Genomic DNA, 5,420 nt, shown 5'->3' on the forward strand with positions numbered 1-5,420 from the left:
GCTGTAATATCAATTGAGTCTCCTCTTTAGAGTGCTAGTACACAGGGCTGACAGTGGAATTATTGCCATGCTTGCATTGATGTTGGTGGCTTACCAATAATGAAAGCATTCAGAGGCCTGTGGGTTGACACAAGTAAGAGGATGGCAGCAGACAGAGTGAGGTTAGTAAAACAAAACCAAAACTCAGACAGTAGAAATCCAAACTCAGCCAAAATAGATCTTCCCATGTAGAAAGTGATTTTTATTTTAGCCTCAGCTATTAGATTTAGTCTGATTCTGCAAGATATCCAGGAACAATGCTAGGATACATTTTAAATATGATAGACATTTGTGGCCTTCTTTTATAGACAAAGAAATAATTTTGGGATACTTGCTTAACTATATTACAAGCTCAATTAGCTGAGGATTCACATAATATAATCAGATTAAAAGCCAAGAATTTTAAATAGAAGTCAATCAATAAGAAAAATATTAGAGAGCCAGAGCAATACCACAGCAGAGATTGTGTTTGCCTTGCATGCAGCCTAACCAGATCCAATCTGGCATCCCCTATGGATCCCAAGCCTACCAGGAGTAATTTCTGAGTGCAGAGCCAGAAGTAATCCCTAAGCAGGCTGGATGTGGCCCAAAAAAACAAAAACAAAACAGAGAGAAATATTAGAAATTATTAAGCAAATGTACATATTGACAGACTTATATTTTATTTATACCATGAGATGGATCATTGATTATTGTTATTGTTCAGTATTTATTGTCATTCATAGAATTTTGAAATTGGCTCATTTATATACATACTGCATTGTTGAAGAAAATAAAATTAGAAGTAATTCTGAGTATATTGGCAATATTTCTAAAATTCTCTGAGTTCAGTGTTCAACATTATTATAGAAAATAGCTATCTTCTTTAAGTCTTTAAGTTCTTTTTCACAACACTATATATATAGTTTTTGGGCCACACCCGATGACGCTCAGGGGTTACTCCTGGCTATGCGCTCAGAAGTCGCTCCTGGCTTGGGGGACCATATGGGATGCCGGGGGATCAAACCACAGTCCGTCCTAGGCTAGTCATGGCAAGGCAGACACCTTACCTCTAGCGCCACTGCGTTGGCCCCAACACTCTGTATTTTAAGAAACATATACATGACTAAATTAATACATAACTGATTGATGTCATGTTCAGTATTAAAAAAAATTTGGGGGGGGGAGTCACATCTGGCAGTGCTCAGGGTTTACTCCTGGCTCTATGCTCAGAAATCGCTCCTGGCAGCCTCGGGAGACCATATGAGATGCCAGGGTTCAAACCACTGTCCTTAATCATGCAAGGCAAATGCCTTACCTCCATACTATCTCTCCGGCCCCAAATTTTATCCAGTATTTAACCTTTGACTGTTTTGTTTCAAAACTCATGCAAAAGAGAAAATCTAACAATGAAATCATGTCATAAGTCAGTAACTCTTTGTCTCTCCGAATAAAAAAACAATAATTGGGGTTGGAGCGATGGCCCAGCATTAGGGCATTTATCTTGCACGTGACTGACTCAGGACAGACCTCAGTCCCCCAAGCCAGGAGAAATTTCTGAGCGCAAAGCCAGGAGTAACCCCTGAGCATCATCGGGTGTGGCCCAAAAAGAAAAAGAGAGAAAAAAGAGAACAATGATTAAGTTGGTATAGTTCTCTTCAATGAGTAGTTGAACTCCAGTAGTTGAGAAATAAACCAAACTGTTTATCTAATATTTCATCTTTTTACCCATACAGTATTAATAGAGATTTGTTATTTCATTCAAATAGTGTTTTAAACTATTATATTGCTATTTAAATGAAATGATAATGAAATATTTAAAATAAGATAGAAATTGTTATTTGTATTTTGTTAGTTTGTCTTTGGGCCATACCCAGCTATGCATAGGGGTTATTCCTGGCTCTGTACTCAGATATCACTCCTGGCAAGCTCCAGGGACCTTATGGGATGCTGGAATCAAACCTGGGTCAGCTGCATGCAAGACAAATGCCTTACCCACTGTGCTATCACTCTGGCCTCCAAACATTACTATTTGTATTTTATTGTTTTTATTTAATAAAGAAACTGAAATTCAAAGTGGCTTATTGTCTTCCCAAGATCAAATAACTAGGGAATGATAAGCATGGGTTTTAATAAACTAGTTTCCACATTATCTTTCTAGTATATCTTTCAGAGAAAGACATGTTACAGATGCTGCTGCTTCACAGGGATAAAGAACTTTATTAAACTGTCATGGACCTGATTCAAAGCAACTCTAATGAGCTCTAATGTTTTCTTATCTCTACGTACATTGTGAGTTGTGATGGAAAACAGGAAACTACATTTTTATATTCTTGAATTTGTGGTAGAGTATCATAAAGGGAAATATCATTTTATTTAAAATAAATGTGCATTTAAATATAGTTAGCTCATAACATGACCAAACAGGACTGGAGTAATAATAGAGCATATAGATTGCTTACCTTGCATATGTTCAAACGAGGTTTGAGCTCTAGAATCCCATGTGTTCCTGAAGCACCTGAGTGCAGACCCAAGAATAAATGCTGAGCTACGATGGGTGTGGCCCCAAAACATGTCAAAAACAAAAATAAAACAAAGAAAATAACCAAATATTTTTCAGATCTGGAACATATTTGGAGAAATTAGAATGACTTTATTGAAGTTGTTTTACAAAAGAGGTAAGGTAGTAAATATTCTAGCAATAAAAATATTCAATGGGGTATGAGTGATAGCACAGCCAGAGGGTGTTTACCTTGCATGCTGCAGACCTGGGACGGACCTGGGTTCGGTCCCCAGCATTCCATTAAGTCCCCAGAGTCTGCCAGGGTGATTTCTGAGCACAGAGCCAGGAGTAACCCCTGAGAACTGCCGGGTGTGGCTCCAAAACAAAAACAAACAAAAATTTTAATGGGAGAAAACTTTGGAAATATTTCTAGCCTAACATTTCATTTACTTTTCTTTATTCAATCATTAAAAATCACCACACTTTTGTGAAACACTCTAGGAAGAGTCCTTATTAATCTCTTAATCATGTAAATGTTGCTTCACTTGGCAAATAACACAATATATATATTTTTTTTAAATCACAGTTAAGGTTACACAAAATGTAAAATCTTTCTCACCCTTTCAACAACTGTTGTGTTTGAAGCTCATCTCTAATAAATTTTTATTACTTATCAATCACCATCTGGATGAATTAAAGCCAAAATCAAAATCAAACTTTTCTCACAGAAGCCAAATAAAACTTTTCCAAAGCAAAGATCTTATTTTTGTTGAATAATTTTTCATATTGTAATCTGTTCTGAAATTTATCTCATTACCCTCATCACAAAACAATGTATGGCTTATGGGCAATAAATTTCCTAAGAAAATGGAAATAGGGAACATATTACTTGTAATGCCAAATAACTTGATTGGTCTAGACTCAATTTCCTTGAGATTTATGTTCTCTCCCTTCACCTTTCTCAGTGTTTTATATTTCTACTTTGCTGATATATTTCTACTTTACTTTATTTCCCAGTTAGAAATAAATTAATTCCAGAGACTAATTTCATATGTGGTAGAATATTTGATGACAAAATTTAAAGAAACAGAGGGCACTGTGAGGCTACAAAAAGAGCAAGGTTTGTACTAATTAATATAACATTTCAAAGAAATTATCAAAACCCAAGATAACAACAAGTGCACTGATCATACAAAAATCAGGTAGGTACATGAATGAATTTAAAATCTTTGTAAGTTTTGTGGCATTCAATGTCTTTATTATTTTATCTGCAAATCAGTTTTTAAATTTTTGACCACATATGGTTTGCTCTAAAAAGTGCCACTAACTCCTTGGAAATTACAGAGTTGTCAAATGTTATATTTTGTTAAGAGCAACATTTCTAGACTAGACTAGACAATATATGATGGCATAATTAGTTCAACAACCTTGTGTTCACCCATTCAGTGTCTAAGCAACAGGTTTCAATTATAAAAATTACAATAAATTTTGTTGTGAAATTTTTAAATTTAAATAGATAAAATAATAGGTGAAATTTTAAATAGATAAAAAGGGAAAAAATATAAATTGCAAACCAGATAGCCAGCCTATTTTATGTGTGACTGTATTCTTTTTTTAAATAATATTTTATTTAAACACCTTGATTACAAACATATTTGTGGTTGGGTTTTAGTCATAAAAGAGGACACCCCCCTCATCACCAGTGCAACATTCCTAACATCAATGTCCCAAATCTCCCTCCACCCCTCCCCGTCCCCACCTGTACTCTAGATAGGCTTTCTATTTCTCTCATACATACAAGAATGTCTTTTATTTTTATTAAAACCCATAGATGAGTGAGACCATTCTGTGTCTTTCTCTCTCTCTCTGACTTATTTCACTCAGCATAATAGATTCCCTGTACATCCATGTATATGAAAATTTCATGACTTCATCTCTCCTGAGGGCTGTATAATACTCCATTGTGTATATGAACCACAGTTTCTTTAGCCATTCATCTGTTGAAGGGCATCTTGGTTGTTTCCAGAGTCAGATCAACATGCCACTCACTCATTAAGCTCTCACAGTCCATAGAACTTTATTTATTTGGATTATCTTAAATAATTGAAAACAAATGTGCAACACCTTCTCCTTGGAAGGGCTAAAGGATGAGACATGACAGATTCATCATAAGCCAAATCTCCTCTTGGTCCTTCCTGCTGAGAAGGTACCTTTTGTGTGGCTTCTAATTCTCTTTGGCCACCTTAATTGTCTTTTTTTTAAATGCATCTTGTTTGTGTTTCCAAAAGAAGATGCATTGATTTGCTTGATGTGAGGAAAAGAAAACTGGATTAAGAATTTAAGATTATGGGTAAGAACTCAGGTTCAAACCTTGGCATCCCATATAGTACCTAAGAGTATGGCCAGGAGCAATTCCTGAGTGCAGGACCAGAGTAATCCCTTCTCCAGTGTGGTCCAGAAATAACAACAAAATTTAAAGATTTACTAACAAAACTAGGTCTTATAGCACTAAAGCTTTAGGCAAGTCAGTTCCTCTGGACTTCATTAGCAAAATTGATCATGCAAAAGCCACTTAGGATGATTTTGAGTGCTCACTTTGACAGCACATATATTAAGATTGGAACGAAACAGAGAAGATTAGCATGGCCCCAGCGCAAGGATGATTTTGAAAAGCAGATGGCAATTTGGGAGTTCCAGGATAGTCGTAGGATTCTGTCATTGTAGCCACAAATTCCCAGGAGACCTGTCCCTTCTTCTGAGAACCCATTTTTTTCCATGCTACATTAGCTTTTATTGACTTTATATTTACAACTGAAAAAAAAACAAAAAACAACGTGTATCTAGTCCCTGAATACTAGGATCACATAGCATCAGTGGAAACATTCAAATGGCCACCAAT

The 5,420-nt window shown here is 35.8% G+C and overlaps 1 pseudogene; it reads left to right on the top strand.

Moving 5' to 3' along the window:
• Positions 1 to 5,108: 5,108 nt before the first annotated feature.
• On the top strand, positions 5,109 to 5,208 carry LOC126009820 (uncharacterized; annotated as a pseudogene).
• Positions 5,209 to 5,420: the final 212 nt, after the last annotated feature.

This window comes from Suncus etruscus, chromosome 5 (assembly GCF_024139225.1).
Source record: "Suncus etruscus isolate mSunEtr1 chromosome 5, mSunEtr1.pri.cur, whole genome shotgun sequence".
Lineage (NCBI taxonomy): Eukaryota > Metazoa > Chordata > Mammalia > Eulipotyphla > Soricidae > Suncus > Suncus etruscus.